The sequence below is a fragment of the Pleurodeles waltl genome, chromosome 5 (genome assembly GCF_031143425.1).
Source record: "Pleurodeles waltl isolate 20211129_DDA chromosome 5, aPleWal1.hap1.20221129, whole genome shotgun sequence".
In the NCBI taxonomy this organism is placed as follows: domain Eukaryota; kingdom Metazoa; phylum Chordata; class Amphibia; order Caudata; family Salamandridae; genus Pleurodeles; species Pleurodeles waltl.
In genome coordinates, this window is record NC_090444.1 from 870337530 (window position 1) to 870357948 (window position 20419).

Genomic DNA, 20419 nt, shown 5'->3' on the forward strand with positions numbered 1-20419 from the left:
ATTTCTATACGTTATAAACAGATTAAGGAGCTGTGCACCAGAGATCATAAATGAAACATTGATAACCTCAGAGAAATTAAAATGGGTCACACAACTATATAGTGGTTTTCAGCATGCCCTTTAAGATAATTTTATAAAGTGAATCTGTGCATTATTCTACCATGTAGTGTTTGGGTCTGGAACTGTTTCTTTTGAAGTCCTTAATTTATATCCCCAACTCACCAGGCACCCACTAATATTTTTACTTATTAGAAGATCATCTGGGAGATTGATCTATGTCTGGAGCAGGCCTTGCGTACAAAAAAACAAGCAGGGATGGATAAGTCTTGGAACATGTTAAGATATGTCTACTTGTAGAATTGCTCAATCTAAAAAATTGCATTAGGTTAGTGTTATTTTAAAAATAAAATATTTTACCATCAGACTGAAAATGAATTAAATCTCTGATTTAGATTTATTTCCGGATGGACAGGAATGCTGGGGAAACAAAATGCCCTCATCTATTTATATATATATATATATATATATATATATATATATATATATATATATATATATATATATATATATATATATATATATATATATATAAAGTTTTATAGGGGAAGTTCTTGCAGTAAAGTACTCAAACAGAAAAGAGTAAATATGTACCGCTCCTTACTAGAGCTGCTCTCCACCTAAACTTGGGAACTACCCAGAGTTCTTTCTTCTTCTTTGTATAATTTATGTGTCACTCTAACCCTGAAAGGGTTTTGTTTTGACTTATACTGGGTGCTCCCTTTTGTCCGGACAAAGCTATACCTCTCTGAAGAGCTGTAATGACATTAAAACAAGTGTCAGGGGTTGCTTTTGCTCATTCCAGGTTGGCTTGGATGGGATTTTACCAGTCCAAAGCTGTAATACTGTGCCTGGAGTGGAGAAAGTCTTTTGTCATTTTACAGCTCAGCAAGGATGCCACTGGGCCAATCCTATGCTAAAAGATTTTGCTGCAAATGGCAAAAGACTTTGTCGCTTTCTAGTTCGGCATAGATGGCACTGTGCCAATCCTATGCTTAAATACTTTGCTAGAAAAACAAACATTTGAGGTGAGCAAATCTAGAGTGTTGCTGGTGCTGCAGGGTGCTCTTTACTGGAGCTGCTCTTCACCTAAACTTGGGAACTACCCAGAGTTCTCTCTTCTGTTTTGCATGTATATAAATATATGTATATATGTATATAGGCATGTAATACTTTTTATAGGGGAAGTTCTTGCACTAAAGTACTCAGACTGGAAAAAGTAAATATGTACAGGTCATTTCAATTCTATTTACAAAGTGAGTGAGTGTCATTGGTGAATTCATGGACAGGCATATATAATTTTGAAATCACCAGGAAATAGTTAATAGTTGTTTTATAGATTCTTCATATTGCCCTAGGTGAAAAATAAGCAATTATGCTCCAACAGACTTTTATAAGAAAGAAACAAGCAGAGAAAGGGAGTTGCGAGCATAAACATACTGAGCAGTGTAGGCTGGTGAGTCTTCAATATTCAGTGCTCTCCGGCAAGTTTTATAGATTGCATATATTGTCATTGTAGAGTGTGTGGAGTGGATTGAGCTAATTGAAATGAAGCTATGGAGCTTATATTGAATCCAAGTACTTTGTTGAGATTCAAATTATTTAACTTCATTTCCTTTTTGTACAATTTGATTTAAGGATGGTTCCCTTATCCAAAAATAATGAAGTAATTTTCATGCTCTATAACCACAATTTTTACTCTCCTAAAAATCTTCCCTTTTTCTATAAGCTTGTCAGAAATGTATTAAAGGTCACTTCCTAGGTTTATCTTCTTATGAGTTTGGGCAGATTAGTAATTCGAAAACATTCAGGCAGCTCTATTTCAGTGTAGGTCCTTTGAGGATGTGGACAGTCGCAATGAAGTAGTAGCATAATTGAGTTCAACAGACTGCATCTTGCTCAAAGCACCAATTGTGACAGGCATATCTGAATGCAGTGCATTAGATTAGCTTTGTCACAGAAGATGTGCTCCTGTTGTCTGCCACCTTTCTTAACTGAACTCACAGTCTATTTTATCCAGTCTCTAGGTGTTCATGAATGCCACAAGATAGTTATATGATGGAGCCAGAGGGTCAGACATAGTGATGTAACTTAAAGTGTTGGGATTATGTCAAATGTCTTTGAATTTCTTGTTTGTGATAGTCACACAAGGCACTCTCATTTACATGCTTATCTGTAGGCATTTTCGTACTCATTTAGAGTTTGGCAGAGTGGAAGCACTGCCATAACTTGGAAGTGCCCCATCCCACCAAAGTGTTGTTTCCCCATACCATTTAGAGATGTGGAAGTCACTGGGTTTCCATCAGCATAGTCTTATGTGGCTGTAACAGCAGAAATCCTTCACTTGATGTCCCATTTGCCAATGAACCAACAGGTCATATGGGCGCTCACCCCAAAATAGTAACTAAAAGATAATCATTATGGCTTTTTCCCTCTCTGGACTACCGCAAGGGCTTGGCAGTCCACTGAAGTGTAATGTTCAAATGTCTGAGACACCAGAAAATAAACATCTGACATATAAGGGACATTTGTCTTGCGCCTGCAGCAACAAACCCACACTTAATATAATTTAAGATAACAAACTGAAAAAGTATTAGACTGTGTAAGCTTATCAATCAACTTCACAACTTTTCACTATTTATCCACTATTGTTAATGAGGGAAAACAACAATAACTATCTTAAAAAGAGATTTTTTTAAAGTCACTCAATTAGATATTGTTAATATGAATGACAATTTCAACCTTGAGAGGACTCCAACTCTTACAAGCCTCTGCCATACAAGGAGGAGAGAAAGCAGCCTTTACTGCAGCTGAGCTCTATAAAGAGCTGTGGCGCTCTCACTATGTGGGACACTTTTAACTTTCAGGGGACTCCAACTCCCATAAACCTCTGCCATCCAACAAGGAGCTGGTAGAGAAGGCAGACTTTATTGCAACGTAGTGCTATAATGCACCTCGATGCTCCTGCTGCACATCTTTTGCCTGTCTTGTCACAGAAGACACTGGGCTCGGCCTACCCCCTTTGAATTTGTCTCTGGGGAGATCTCTTTGTGTATGGTGAAGTATGAAATTATTTATGTTGTTAAGGGTGAAAAGTTTGCTAAATTAGAACTTAAAAGGTCTGGTTGATTCTGTGAGTACTGAGCTACTGTGTTTTGAGACTAACGCTAATCGCTTTTATGGCAAAAGTTTAAATATAGTTACTATTGCAGTTTGTAAAGAAAATCAACAGTGTGCCTATTTGATATATGTGTTCCTACCGACGTGTATTTAGAAGGGTAATGGAGAAAAGGGAAGCGGTCGAGCTCACTTAGGGGGCAATTAAAAATAAGAAATGTGTCTTGTCCAGATAATGAGATTGAAGGCTTAATCGAGGTGGTCGAAATGATCATTAACGCGGGTTAATCCACCAGCAGTAACCACCCAAGTATTAAACAAACAGCCTTATCGACATTGTTTAAAAAAATGGAGCCCCTTACCAAGCCAGCCAACTCTCCTTAAACAAATACAGGTGTTACTGGATTGAATGACCATCCTGTGATGCTGCCGGAGATACTGGTGAGATGAGGTTTGCAGCTCCCCCAAAGTAATGTTTAACTTTCCTTTGAGGTTAATGTTATATGTAAAAATAATTTCCTCCCATTGGCCATTGAAGAGGCTAGTCATACAGGTAGTGACTAGACACCATCCTTAGTTACTCCAGTTATTTGTACTGAAGAGGGAAGAATTCTCAATGTTTTGAGGAAACTAAGGCAGGAAGATGGTGGTTGTCAACCTCACCAAATATATCTCTGGGGCGTGAAAGGACAATGCAAATAATGATAACAATGGTAAAGATTCCAAATGTGGACTGTGAAAGTTGTGATACAACTGTATTGTACCCCTATCATGAGTCGCTTTGGTAACAATAAAGAGAAAAATCATATGCATAACCAATAGGCCAAGCCTATGCGAAAGCTATTGTCTTTGTCAATATGTTTTAGGCATGTTGTACAGCAGCATGGCTGTTGTGCAGCATAGCTGAAAGTAGCCCGGGAACCAAAGTAACAGTGGCCCCTATTAGCAAACTAGATAGCTAAAAAGATGTTTTTGTACTTATAAGGACATGCTGTCTAGGTATTTTGCATGGTGTGGAAGACTGCATGGTTTTTAGTTTGCTACCGGCAATACTTGTAGTAATATCAGTGAAATCAACAGTAAAAAAGCATCTCCTCCACCCATAAACAGGCCTATAAACTGCTAAAAATAAAATTGCTCACACACTGACCTGTGAGCCCCGCCTACAGACTCTGGTAGCCCCCGACCTCTGGCACCCCAGGACAATAGCAGCTTCTGCCATATGACACGACTTTAGTCTGTGATGCCTCTAGAGGTAGTGACACACGTAGAAGATGGGAGGCTGTGGGTGCTGGAAAGCACCAGATATACTCCCTTCAGTTTTCTGCAGGTTCATCAGCTATGTTCATACTGCAGCTGTCTAAAGCTGGTGTATGGAAGGGACTCAGTGTCAGCAGGTGAATTTATTTTTTCATGCTGTACATGTGAATATTTGCATTACACCTTGAGTTGCAGTGTTTTTGTGCACTGCGCCAAAGCAACACATCAGCTACTTTATCTCATATTTCAGAAGGTTCTCCAACATGGGGGGTGTGTCATCCACCATCCGGTTCATACACAATGTGCTGGGGTACTCTCTAGTGGGAGCATGCAGAGTGAGACGATACTCACGGAAAAAAGCATACAAAGGGCACTCGTTATTGTGACTATTGGCCACAGCAATTCACAAGACTTTGTTTAGTGTCCACATGAAGTGTTCAGCCTCTCCGTTCACTTGTGGCCAATGGGGAGTGATTTTGCGATGATGAACCCCTCTAGAAGCCAAGTACTCCTCAAATTCTTGACTAGAAAACAGGGGACCATCGTCGGGCCTGATTTAATTTATTAGTCCATGAGTGGTCATAACTTTCTCTAAATGGGGTATGGTCTGTGCCGCCATTACTGAATCTAGAATCGCCACTTCTGGATACTTTGAAAAATTGTCTGTTATCACCAACATGTGATCATCAGGTACTCCCAAAATCTGCACATGCCCTGTACCAGGGAACAGAGGAAATGGTTTATGTAATGAGGAGTGCCCTTCCGGAGACACCCTTCATGGGAAACATCATGTTCTTGCCTGACATAATGTAATGATGATGATGTCAAACGAGCTTCTTCTGTGTGGTGGGGCACCTTGTGCATAACCGTGTGCCAGTTCCCTGAGGCTAATGCTGAGATTGCTAAATGAAGATAGTCATCTGATTTGGTTGCCACCATAATCTCAGCCAGGTAGTAGGGCAGAGGCCTTGACTGTTCCAACACCAGTCGCACATATTCCTCCACATCTTCAGCATCAGATACCTCACCGACGGTGGCTAGTCTTGCATGCCAGGGTAAGTAGTCAGCCGGAATTTAAGATCCTTGTCATTACATCACTGAGAAGTGGTATTCTTGGAGCTAAAGAATCCACTTTTCGAACCTTGGTGGTGATTTTGATGATGATCCATTAAACAAGGGTATGAGTGGTTTATGGTCCATGTGAACTGTGAACGGCTGGCCATAAAGATATAGATGGAAATGGTGACAACCCCAATGAGCTGCAACAGCTTCTTTTTCAATATGTGAGTATCGCTGCTCTGTATCTGTTAGAGTACGCCTAGCATATGCCACTCCCCATCCTCTCTTTTCTGAGATAAAACTGCCCCAAGGCCAGTGGGGCTTTAATCCACCAACAATTCCGATTCCTTGCACAAATCAAAGTAGACTAAGGGCCTGATTTACTAAAAGTTAGCGCCGCCTTTGCGTCATTTTTTGCCACAAATGTGGTGCAAACTTACAACATATAATTATATTTTGTAAGTTTGCACCACTTTTGCACTAAAAATGACACAAATGGGGCGCTAACTTTTCATAAATCAGTCCCTAAGTAGAGTTGGTGGACAGAGCATTTTTATTTGCTTGGAATACCTTCTCTTGGGTGGGCCCCTATTCCAAAATTGCATTAGTTTGGGTTAGTTCTCAGAGCGGGCCATGCGGGTGGTCAAACTTTCAATAAATCACTAACAGTATGTAATCACCCCCAAGAAATTGCGTACACCTGAGATGTTGGTAAGGTCTGGGGCTCACTGAATGTCTTGAGCTTAGGCCGGATCAGGCATGACCCCATTCTCAGAAAACCAGTAGCCAAAAAAGGCAATCTCCTTCTGCATTTCTCTCAGTGTAATTTGAGTCCATGTCCTGTAGTCAACTGAACGTTGCCTTCATCCTGTCAAGATGCCCTTCAATAGTTGGAGCATGTACTAGAATGTAATTGCTGATAATGATGACCCCTTCTAGTCCAGCCAACACTCCCTGGATGGTGTCATGAAAGACTTTTGCTTCACTTGACACTCCAAAGCTGAGGTGCTTGAATCTATTTAAGCTTACATTGGTGGAAAATGTTGTGATGGCTCTTGACTCTGAAGCCAACAGCAGCTAATGGTACTCTGTTCGTATATCCATTTTAGAGAAGAATTGCGATCCCCTCACTCCCACAACAATATCATCCACAGTGGGCGTCAGGTGACCATCCGAGCCAGGTTGAGAAGACGCATATTGACGCAGATCCTGGCCTCACCAAGATGTTCAGGCTTGTGAGCAACGTCAGTCAAGGACACCCAGGGTTTTGAGCCGTCCATCCATTTGATGATGTCTGCCTGCTCCAATTTTCTCAGCTCTTCCTCCACATTAGGGTGCAGCTGGAATGCCACACAGCAATGTCTCAGTGCAACCAGCTGGATTGATTCATTGATGTGGAGGTGTATGAGACGGTCCTTCGGACATCCAATTCAATGAAACAGTTGCAAGAATTCTGCCAACAAATCGTCCACACTCACTAGATGCACACTGAAAGCAAAAGAAACCAAAATTAAGCTGTTCCGCCGTTCGGCAGCTTAGCAGCATTTGGACCCAGTCTTGGTAACAAACACATTGGCCCATGCTGACTGCGACTCATGCAAGATTTCTGTTGTGAACACCATTGCCAATGGGAGTGGTGTTGTAGACCCAAAAGCATAAACCTGGGTGACACGTAGGACTGGTTGTATCAGGAGGGTCTGTAACACTGATTGTGCCAAAATGTTTATGGAAGCTCCGGTGTCAATTAAAGCTGAAATCCGGTGGCCAGAGGGAAGTATAGTGCACTCTTCGTATTGCGCAGATGAGGGTACCTTCTAGTCTGCATGGCGTGTATGATATGTACCTCCTCTTCCACATCATCATGTTCATCCATGTCTTCTTCATGCTCAGGGACCATTGGGGTTTGCACAACATTGACTGACTTGGATTTTTATGTCTTTTGAGATGCAAATGGGTGGCATACTTTGGCGAAGTGATTTAAATAGTTGCAGTTGGAGCATCTTTTACATTAAGCAGGGCACAACCCTTGATAAGGGTAGGGTCCTCTACATGTGTAACACACTTTAGTGCTTGTAGCAGGTTTGGGACGAGTTTTTTCTTGTCTGTCCCCATTGACATCATGGCATTGATTGGCTTGGTCTTTACCTGTCATTGTAGAGCCATTTCCATATGTGCGGTGTGCACTTTCGAGAGTTCCTTCGACTACCCCATCGTAAGCATGTTAGCCATGGACATCCCCAGTAACTGCAGGATGTTCTCCTTCAGCTTGACAGGAACCCCTGTATGAACTGTTCTTGATTATCATTGTCAGGCCTGACGCATCTAAGTAATTCTCAAGCCGCTCCACCCAGTCTTTCCATCGAGCTGCTCATGCAGATGGGGGCCCTCCATGACAAAAGGCTCAAGGGCAGGAATGGAAGTCATGATGGACTAAATCGTAATCCAGTGAGCAAGAGCAATTGTCTAGTAGAAATGCTGGGCAAAAGTTGAAAAAAACTGATGCCTGCTCTGTTAGTCATGTGGGACGCATGGTACTGCAGGCAAACAAGCAGGAGTCTTTACTGTGATATTCTTAGGGTTTTTTTTTCTTTTCATTCTGTTAAAGTTCTACTGTGGTCAGGAAGCAGATAGCAGGAATAACTTATGGCTCAGCAGGCAACAGAGAGAAGTCCTCATCGAGTGAATGTGCAGGCAAAATGCTCATCGGGGCCCTCTGGACTGGAGCGTGAGGAGTACCTTGCTCCCAGATGACAGCGGCAGGCAGGATACAGGATACAAACGGCACAGCCAGAAGCACAGGACAGCTTCAAAGGCCTCAGGTTGGTGAGCGGGACTGTCACCAGTGAACAGCAGCCATGGCTGCACTGCCACCTGTGGGCCATGTCATGTGGCTGGAAACGCTCCCTCTGAGAGGCCGTTGCTGTGGTTGAGTAGCCCACCGTAAAGCATGGGCTGCCACTCCAGCTGCAGTGCACAGCGTGACTGAGAGCAACAGACAACGCTCCCCGGCTGACAACCCAGAAGCAACGCAAGACATGGACTGTGCCGGCAAACGCACTGGATTGCAGAATAGCTGCAGAAGTAAAGAAGGAGTGCACGGTGGGGTAAGGTGTGCAGGAGGGGAGACACCGATTTCCCCCTTGTCGCCAATTTGTTGTGTTTGCAATTGCGGCTTTGCAGAGCGTGCACTGGCAAATAAGTGGAGCCGATACCAATTACTATTACCCCTCTGACCACGAGGTCCTGGCCCCAGGCCTTTTTATTAGGTTCCCTTGACACGTCATGTTCATTACCATGTGGCCACACATGATGGGGTACAACAGCGATTTCCCCTCTCTCAATTTGCTGGGACTCGTTCTTGAGTTCTATACCAATTGCTCTTTCTTCTATTTAACTGTCACACCCCACTTAAAAAAATAAAAAACAATCATTGTTGTGCATTGTTATCGATTTCAGGTAGTCAATCCAGACCTACCAACCCTGTGATAGAAGTATCCTACACTGTGCGGTTAGGCTGTGTTAGACCTGGCAGCTCTTGGTGTGGATTTCCTGTACTTTTTTGCTTCTGACCCCCTTTTTTTGGATCCTTTGCTGTAGTTTGTTTTTGCAGGTTTTGATACTCTGGGCACTTTACCACTGCTAACCAGTGCTAAAGTGCAAGTATTCTATGTCTAAAAGTAATTGGTTTTCCATAATTGGCACACTTGATTTACTGGTACGTCCTTAGTAAAGTGAACTATGTGTGCCCAGGGACTGTAAATCAAATGCTACTAGTGGGACTGCAGCACTGATTGTGCCATCCACATGAGTAGCTATATAAACTCATCTCAGACTTGCTACTGCAGTGTCTGTGTGTGCAGTTTTGCACTGCCAATTCAACCTGGCACCTCTAAGGTAGGCCTAAGGCAGCCCCATGGGCAGGGTGCAGTGTATTTAAAAGGTAGCACTTGTTCTGCTGTGTTTTACATGTCCTGATAGTGAAACACTGCCAAATATGTGTTTCACTATTGCAAGGCCTATCCCTCACATAGGTGAACATGTTGATTGCCTTTAAATATCTTTTAAGTGCAGTTTCCCATTGGGAGCACATTCAGATGTGGAGTTTGGGGTCTCTGAACTCACAATTTTGAAATACATCTTTTGGTAAAGTTTTTTACATTGTATGTTTGAAAATGCCACTTTTAGAAAGTGTACATTTTCTTGCTTATCCAGTATGTGCCTCTGCCTGGCTGCTGAATACACGTCTGGGTGAGACTGACAGTTGGGCTGTTTGTGAATTCACTCAGTGACACAAAGGGAGCTGTGGTGTGCCCTGCATATCCTGATGAGTCTTTCTGGGCTAGAGTAAGAGGGGGGAGCTGACACCTGCACGTGAAAGGGCTGTGCCTGTCCTCTCACAATAGTCTCCAACACCCTGGTGAACCTAAAAAAAGTGAGTTATTGGCTACAGCTGAGGTGACAGATGTGTTTGGCTTTCTGATCTTTGTTGAGGAGGTTAGTCCCTTTTGAAGGGGTAGGGATCATGATATTAGTATGGTAGTATAGTGAGAGTCAGTGGCTACCTTCAAAAGATAACTCTTATTTGCTCTCTTAATGGCTTGAAAACTGTGAGGCTGATCAGAGTTTAATTACGTTGTTTTAGACCCTTTTGAGTGACCTAGTTGTTGTTTTTACCACTGTGCATCTTTCAATTGAAGTTTGAGAAGATGACTGACCTGAAACTGTACATCCTAGGATATAATAGGTGGCAACATTTGTAGGTATTTTTGGCAGGCTCCTGTGCATTTTGTTTCTCAATATGATACATAAAATCATGAATTGACAAGCCACTCACCTAGTAAGTAATTGGAGAGCTCTTAGTATCGAAACAACATCCAAACTCCGAGACCTTCGTGTCCTTAGAATCTCAAATTGCGGGAAGAATGAAGGTACACAATAAATGCAATTTATCTTCTTGTTCTAAAGTGCAAAAGTTCTAAATTGCAAAGCAAATGTGCAAAAACGCAACCTCTCATTGCCAACTATTTACTATTTCTGTGGGCTTGGTCAGGTCCATACTCAGTGTATGGCACCAGCTACTGCAAGACAAGAACTAAGAGACAAAAATGAAGGACTAGGAAAACAGCACATTTAAGTCCAATATTATTGGAAAGGAAAACTCACACAGACACATATACCCTCACAAGCGCACACATAGGGGGTCATTCTGACCCCGGCGGTCATGGACCGCCGGGGCCAGGGTTGGCGGGAGCACCGCCAACAGGCTGGCGGTGCCCCGCAGGGCATTCTGACCGCGGCGGTTTGGCCGCGGTCAGATGTGGAAAACCGGCGGTCTCCCGCCGGTTTTCCGCTGCCCAAATGAATCCTCCATGGCGGCGCAGCTCGCTGCGCCGCCATGGAGGATTCTGACACCCCATACCACCATCCTGTTCCTGGCGGTTCGCCGCCAGGAACAGGATGGCGGTATGGGGTGTCGTGGGGCCCCTGGGGGCCCCAATTTGTATTTCAGTGTCTGCTTTGCAGACACTGAAATACGCGACGGGTGCCACTACACCCGTCGCACCTTCCCACTCCGCCGGCTCCATTCAGAGCCGGCGTCCTCGTGGGAAGGTTGTTTTCCACTGGGCTGGCGGGCGGCCTTTTGGCGGTCGCCCGCCAGCCCAGTGGAAAACCCAGAATCACCGCAGCGGTCTGACGACCGCGGTGCGGTGTTCTGGCGGGGGCACTTTGGCGGGCGGCCTCCGCCGCCCGCCAAGGTAAGAATCACCCCCATAGTCTCACACAAACGCACTTTCACAGGCACACACACCTGCCCACATATGTACATATGTACTTCATTTATACACAGATCACACAAACGTTAACACTCAAACACACACACAGAGGGCCAAGCGTTTGGAATTTTACAATGCTTGTCTGATGACATTACCCCTTTTACTCATGTCGAGTGGCAGAAGCTGCTAATGTCTTATGAAGTCTGATAGTATTTTTCCACTGTGTTCTCTCTTTTTGGATGTTCTTGAAATGCTCCTATAATTCCACAAAATACTCCAGCTTAAGGAGTCCAGGTGTGCTCTGGCAAATTTCGGGTTAGAAGTCAAGAGTGATTGTGAGAATATCCTTTGGATGATGACGAGAGGTGGAATTCCATTAGGAGACCCACTAAAAGACCGGAAGCAGTACTGAATGTGCCTACACAGACAGAGAAGAGCTGTAGTCAGGGGTGTGGCTACCGGCAGAGGAAAATGGCCACCTAATCGTGGAGCTCTGCGCCACCGAGGGACAAGAATGTCCTGCTCTGCTGATACACTGCCTCCATGGTCACTTTAAACTGTGCCCAGCATATAGGAAGGTTTGGTGCTTTCAGCAACCCACTTTGGTAAAAACAACTTTGAGAGAAACTCCTCTTACAACCAAGTGTTCCAGAAGCTGCCTCACAATGCCTGACCCTAAAATGGCAGACACCAGGACTCCACGTGGATGAATCTCTACTCAACTACCTCAGTGTCACAACAAACAGTTTACCTCTAGAGGTGAGCACTTAGTGGCACTACTCTACAATGCTCTGTAAGGGTAGGAACCTATAATATACAAAACAAACTTACCGACCAGAGCAAATATGGCACGGGCCCTTCTATTCTATGCCTGACCCTAAGATGGCCACCTCCATTTACTACAGCTCTCTCTAAAGCATGCTTCAGAACTTTCTTACTTCTAAACTACATACAATGGGATCCAGAATTTCTCCACCTCAACGGCAATCCAAATTGCAGACAGGAGGGGGCTGAGAGTAACCCCTTACACTCCAAAGTGCTGTTCCCTGCTATTCAACAATCTGCATTGCAGCATCATAACCAATTTTTTAAGTGTTACTAAGCCAGGAAAGATACTGACTTCTGCACCTCACCCTACCTCCCAACATTCGGTGCCTCAGTGAAGCATCTCGAGGACTGCCGAAATCGCACCAAGTGCACCCAACGTGAAGGATACAGTAAGGTCCACTCTCAAAATGGCAGACTCCAAACAGCACAAACCCCAAAGAAGCGAGGGGAGGTCTGAAAGACAATAAACCTGCACAAAAGAGACACAAGCAGGATCCCCTGGCCCCAGACTCCCCTATAAAATCTAATTCTGAGAACTCCACAACTCTAGACCTAATTATGCAGAAACTCAACATCCTACACATGCTTACTCAATCAACAAAATCCAGCACAGAAACTGTACAGAGCAACCCTGCATTTTTGAAACAAGAAATGATACAATTGGGTGGCAGAGTCTCTGAAATACAATCATGGATAAACCTCCTGGGAGCCCACAAACACAACTCTTCTAAAACTTTATCAACCACCATCACAAGACTGTCTCGGCTGGAAAGGAACATCACCAAACTGGAAGATATAAATAGAGGGGGCAACTTGTGCATTTCTGGACCTCCTGAAGGTAGCGAAAACCAAGCTCCTTCCTGTGCAACCTTCACTGAAAAATGCTCCCCCCCCCAAGTACTCAATATAAACTTAGACAAGGACTTTATAATAATTCAAGTGCAAAGAGTGCCCACAAATAAGCCCGCAAACAGCAAAGCTCCAAGAGCCCTCATATTCAGACCCCTCCACTACTCACATACTGAAGTCATCCTCACACAGATGAAGAAAATACAGAGAATGAAGTAGCAAGGCACCTCTATTGGGATCTCTCAAGATTACTCCAAAGACACTGTCAAGAAACAAAAGGCGTTCCTTTCCCAAAAGAAAACTCTGAAAGATCTGTCAATGCAATTTTCGTTTATTGGTCCTGCATGAATAAAAACAACTTACAACAGCAAAAGCATCGTTTTAGAAGACACTAAGAAACTGGACTCTTACGTTGCGGAAATCCAAGACCTGAAAATTACATTAAAACTTAGAAGGAATGGTTAACACTAAACACAAATCCTTCACTAACTTTCTACTCACTTAGTAACATACTCATAATCAAGGCTGCCCACAAGCGGCCTAACCAAAACCTAATTGATGTTCTTTCTGATAGACCCATAGGATTGACACTTGGGTGTACATGCTCACTCTTTCATTATAACTTAAAAAGGCCGAAATATTTGAGTTGCTTCAACTTCTTCAAACCGACACAGAATAAATACAGTGGTCAACAACCTGCAAAACCTTAACTAAACTAACTAACTAGCACCTACTAATGTACTAATAACCTAACAACCTACTGTTAACCCTTACCAATGGTAAGATTTCTCTTCTCTTCTTCAGTGACTAGTACTATATCTGCTTTCAACTCGATGACAGATTTATTGCAACATTTCATCTTCTCACGTTCAACATAATTGAGATTTATCAAATCTCATATTGACATTAATTAATATTGATACCAGCCTCACATTGATAATAATATCATATAAATGTAGTGCCATCCAATGGGTACTTAGTTGTTATCCACTTGTTATTGAAACTAAATTTTGACCCACAGGTTGGACAATACAAAAATCACTGACTTTGCCACACTACCTGCAATACAGTAAACTGGGGTGTGTTGACCGACTCACTTTGATATTTGTTGAATCTTTGTTGAGAATATGCTGGCACTATGTGGACATTATGCTGGTACTAGGTTGATAATATGTTGATTCTAGGTAGACACCTTACTGATAACTCAAAACTCTGTTGGCTCTACGTTTACACTATGTTAATATTATGTTAGCACTATAATAACAGAAGTGGAGAATATACTGCAAACTGTACATTGTCCCCCATAATTATGAAATACATTGGGCACCATTTTTCACAACGCTAACTGTAGGCATAAAAACGTAATTCAGCAGAAATAATGACACGTGTCACCAACTAACACCCATCCCACGAATAGTCACCCTGCTCACTACAAATATTACACTTTCTCTATATATGCTACAGCTACTATACCTACAAATACATTACTATTAACAACAGAATACACATTATCGACTACTACCACTAAATGGCAACTAACTCACTAGGCACCATTATGGAAACAACGCCAGGCATTCCAGCCACCATACAATAACACATTAAAACATAGGTAAACATGCCATACTTAGATACTGCTGAGAGTCTTAATACACACCCCAGAGTCTTAATACACACCCCATTCTATACAAGGCATGGTAAGACTACACTTTGGACCTAGCTTGAACACTCGTAGCCTCCATCGCCTCTCCTCAGTTAGTTGTTGTTGGATACCTCTCCATGGTATCTAGATTCTCATCACAAATATATTTAATCATACACTATACAGTCATTTTGTTCTCCATTTTATTTTAACCTTTCATATCTTTCCTCCTGTCCTACTCTATTATCTCCTTACCCTCCTCCCTACCTCCTCTCCCTCCTCTCTCACCCATTCCGTTTCCCCTCACCCATGCCACCCCATCAGACCCACCCTCCCACCCCTATACCCCCACCTCACCAAAAAACAATGTCTGACATTTAGCTGGTTACTTCAACAAGAAGACTCACCTCCCACAAAAATGTAGAACATAAAAATACTCCCCCTTAATGTCAAGGGTCTAAAATACCAAATATAATGACAGAAAAACCTAGACTATATATAAAACTTAATGGGGAACTCATTCTCCTTCAAGAAATCAAGGTGGCCATGAAAGAGGCAATCTTCCTAAAAAAAAAAATGGCTGAGTGACTTATCATGCGCCCCTTCCACAAACAAAAGAAATGGGCTGATCACCCTTATCTCAAAACCCTCTGGCCTCCCTATCCTTTTCTCAAAAGCAGACACTGAAGGCAGATGGTTTCTTACTAAATTACAGAGGGATAACACTGAAATTATAGCCATGAACATCCATGCCCCTAATAACAACAACCCTGCCTTTTGGATTCATCTCAATAAAAAACTCTCAACTTTACCTTTCAACTGCAGAATGATTCTAGGAGGAGTTTTCAATTTACCCTGGTATGCCACCCTTGACAGGAACTCTGCATATCAATTTAAACCCAACATACCCCATAAACCAATGATGAACATGTGCAATTCTCTTGAACTTAAAGACACACGGAGGCTGTTCAATCCCACAAGGAAAGATTACTCATTTTTCTCCCATCCGCACAATATATTCGGTCGCATTGGTTATATCTTAATTGACAAAACTCACGCCCCAGCCACCTTTTCCCCAACCATTGAACCAATTCTACTCTCAGACCATGCCTATATTTCATTGTTCTACGATATTGCTTGCAATACATCAGGAACAAAAATATAGAGAATTAACTACCTCCTCATAGAAGACTTCTTCAAGGAAATAATCAAAAAAGAGATTGAACAATAAATAGGCCCCCATTACAACCCTGGCGGTAAATCTCGCTTTCCGCCGTGCAGAAGACCACCAACATACCGTTGCGGCTGCGGAATTCCGCTACAGGTATTACTACTCACAGCTTGGAATCCGCCACAATACAGACACCCACACAAGTCCACCACACCAAAGGTCAGTGATAAACTGGCGATACCAAAACCTACACCGTCACGCCAACAGGAATACGCCCACACTATCACAACCCACGAATCAACGCAGTGGTCTTTCAACCGTGGTAATCCATTGGCGGTACACACCGCTGCGCTCAAAATACACACACATTTACAAAACACAACCACATTGGACAATTCGAAAAACACACACCTGATACACATAAACACACCACACCTACACACCCAATCCAATATAAAGCACACACCCACATCACCCACAAACCCTTACAACCAAAATTTTGAAAGAAGGCCAGAGAGTGAGATTAGCTAACACAACACCAGCATCCACAAACACACAACACCATCACTTATACAACATCCACGCACCTCAAACAACACACACCAACACATCCCCTCACACATCACAACAGACAGCACCTCACACATCACCCACACCACATCATGGCACCTCAAAGACACCCCAGGTTTTCAGAGGAGAAGCTCAGGGTCATGCTGGAGGAAATCATCTGGGTAGAGCCACAGCTATTCGGATCACAGGTGCAGCAGACATCCATTGCTAGGAAGATAGAGCTATGGCCGAGAATCATCGACAGGGTCAACGCAGTGGGACAGCATCCAAGAACACGGGATGACATCACAAAGAGGTGGAACGACCTACGCGGGAAGGTACGTTCTCTGGTATCCAGACACCAGATTGCTGCACAGAGGACTGGCGGTGGACCCCCACCTCCTCCCCCACAACTAACAACATGGGAGGAGCAAGTGTTGGCAATACTGTATCCTGAGGGCCTCGCAGGAGTAGCAGGAGGACTGGACTCTGGTAAGTCATATCTTAACTACTTTATCCCCCCCACCCCACCTGCCTGCTATCACATACTCCCACCCTCACCCTCACACTTATCACCCCAACACCCCACAGATACCCCACTACCACAACCCACACATCCCAAAATCAAGCCCTGCATGTAACACCAATGCATGGACACCCATCACCAAAGCATGTACAGTAGGAAGACTCACTCATGCCCCAAAATCAACAATCACACAAGGGCCACAGCAATAATGCAAGCACAGGAATAGAGGTTAACTCACTGCATAAAATGGCACACACAGATACTAAGATTATGCATTCACACCCCAACAGGACCCCTGCCCAACGTCACCGGACAGGAGGTGCCAGACGTATCCAGTCCCTCCACAGAAGAGGCCCACAGGGACGACAGCAGCTCTGCACGCCAGGATCAAGGTGACCAGCCCGGCCAATCGGGGACCTCAGGACAGTCGGTTCCCCTGACACAGTCACAAACCACCACTGGACCTCCCCCCTCAGGAAACAACGCCACAGCACCCACTCAGCGGGCCCATCCTTCTGTCCCCAGGACACGTCAATCAGCAGTATGTCCACCACTACAGGGAACCCAGGCAAACCCACTAACACAGGACGATCAGGCACCTGGGGGCAGTGGCAGTGGGCACACAGTTCAAGGGACAGAGGCACAGGATAACAGGGAAGCTGGGAGGACTGCTGTGCGATAGGGGGAGGACAGGCACGTGGAACCCACTCTCCACGAGGCATTCTCCAACATCATGGGGGCTTACCACCATTCCCAGGAGATCATGGGCATAGTATTGGCCAAGTTTCAGGAGACCCAGCGGCTGCAGGAGGAACACTACCTGGGGATCTGGGAGGACTTGAAGTCCATCAACACCACCCTGGTCACCATTTCAGGGGTGCTGGCAGACCTTGTCAACTCCAGGAGGGACACAGTGGCACACCAACAGCCCTGACACTAGCCTGCATGATGAACACCTCTCCCAGCGCTAGTGGACAGGAGGCACCACCACAGGAACAAAAGGCCACCAGCACCCCACCCCCTGCAGAAAGAGAACCACCCCGCAAACAGTCCCTGAGATCCAGGAACAAGACAGAGAACATTGCCAAGGCCCCGCCAGGAAATAAGACCCCCCTGAATGTCACCCTTCTGTCCCACTTTGACACCCTGTCCACCTTAAACTGCCATTGCTCCACTTCCTATGCCCCATTGAAAAATGCACCTGTGAAACAAATAGACTGGACTCTGCCATGGACATTCCTCCACCATCACCCCAGCCCATTTCACACCCCCTCCACTTATTTGCACAGAAATAAACACACTTGAATCACAAAACAATCTGGAGTCTGTCTGTGCTTTCCCAAATGTGTAATTGCAAAGCCTCTGTAATATAGCAATGTCAATGTACTTGTTCACATACCAATGTAACACAGCTGTAGGCCAGCAGTAAACATAGCAGAGGGCACAAAGTGGGACCCAGATCTGTGAAATGGAAAGGCAAGGTAACAAGTCAGGGTCCATACACTGAGTGAAAATGACAAACTTATGCTAGCTCCAACAATAGTATGAGATGTGGGAAGCAGTTACATCTTCTTACCTGTGTCTCACTGGAAGTATTGCATGATGATGTTGTTTCAGTTGTCTACATCTTCTTCTTCTGCCTCCTCTTCTTCACTGTCCACAGGCTCCACAGCTGCCACAAGACCACCATCTGGCCCATCCTCCTGCAGAAAAGGCACCTGGTGTTGCAAAGCCAGGTTGTGCAACATACAGCAGGCGACGATTATCCGGCACACCTTCTTCGGTGAGTAGTATAGGGATCCACCTGTAAGATGGAGGCACCGGATTCTGGCCTTCAGGAGTCCGAAGGTGCATTCTATAATCCTCCTAGTTCGCCCATGTGCCTCATTGTAGCGTTCCTCTGCCCTTGTCCTGGGATTCCTCACTGGGGTCAATAGCCATGACAGTTTGGGGTAACCAGAGTCACCTGCAAATGTCGAGGGACAACTGTTAGACAGACACTAACCCTTAGGGACAACCCCATACCCAGACACCTATGTCAATTGTGTTGGGACCTTGGGCTCACCTATTAGCCACACACGGTGCCTCTGGAGTTGCCCCATCACATAAGGGATGCTGCTATTCCTCAAAATGTAAGCGTCATGCACTGAGCCAGGATACTTGGCATTCACATGGGAGATGTACTGGTCTGCCAAACATACCATCTGCACATTCAGTGAATAGTAGCTTTTCCAGTTTCTGTACACCTGTTCATTCCTGCGGGGGGGGACAAATGCCACATGTGTACCATTAATGGCACCAATGATGCTGGGGATATGTCGAAGGGCATAGAAGTCACCTTTCACTGTGGGCAAATCCTCCACTTGAGGGAAAACGATGTAGCTGCACATGTGTTTCAGCAGGACATATAACACTCTGGACAACACGTTGGAGAACATTGGCTGGGACATCCCTGATGAAATGGCCACTGTTGTTTGAAAAGACCCACTGGCCAGGAAATTGATAACAGACAAAACCTGCACTAGACGGGGTATTCCTGTGTGATGGCGGATAGCTGAAATCAGGTCTGGCTCCAACTGGGCACACAGTTCCAGGATTGTTGCACGATCAAGTCCGTATGTGATAATGATGTGTCTCTCTTCCATTGTCGATAGGTCCAACAGGGGTCTGTATACAGGAGGATGCCGCCATCTCATCACCTGCCCCAGCAGACGTGCCCTATGGAGGAGAACAGCAAACAGAGTATCCAACACTTAGGTATCACAATGTGTTATTTGGTAAAACGTTGGAAATTCGCAATGTGCCTTTATCTATCCGTATTACAGGCCTAAATAGGTGTGACGCAGCATTTTTCTCCATACCATGTGGCCCCCTGAAATGGCGGCTGCCTGACCTGTAAGGTGGGACAAAGGGAAATGAGGTAACTGCGCTGGCGTTGTACACCGTCGCGGTGGGCGGTCGAAGAACGCGGTGCAATTCAGCATTGGTTAACATTGGGCTCTATGGGTAGCAGGAGCAATGACGATGTACGCCGGCGGTGACGGTACGCACCGCCGCAGACGTGGCTGCCATTTTCTTACTGTTCCCTCACTTGATACCTGACCTTCAACAGGAGAGGACCTACACTGCAAGTGGTGCTGTGACCTGTGTCTGGAAGCGACGATGGCTACAGCGTCTGGGGAAAGGGCCCCTGCCTTCACTTCGGAGGAGTTGGGAGAAACTGGTGGATGGGGTCCTCCCCCAATTTTACTTCACTTTTCATCTAGGTCAGTGCCCACCAGAAGAAGGGTATTTGACGTGCCATCGCCAAGGACGTCCGGACCCTGGGGGTCTACCATAGAAGGAGCACCCACTGCCATAAAAGATGGGAGGACCTGCACCGCTGAACCAAGAAGACGGCGAAGGCCCAGCTGGAGATGGCCTCCCAACGTGGAAGGGGTGCCCATCGCACCATGACCCCCTGATGTACCGGATTCTGGGGGTGGCCTATCTGGAGTTGGATGGGTGCTTGAGGGCATCACAGCAGCCACAAGGGGGTGAGTATACTCTCATTCAGCTGACTCGGCGTGCTTTACGAGGTGTCTGGGAAG

General features: G+C 44.8%; 1 protein-coding gene across 10 annotated transcripts in view; it reads left to right on the forward strand.

Moving 5' to 3' along the window:
* SMOC2 (SPARC related modular calcium binding 2) overlaps positions 1-20419 on the forward strand; it is a 1415403-nt gene that overhangs the window by 454508 nt on the left and 940476 nt on the right. The gene's annotated exons all lie outside the window — the stretch shown is intronic.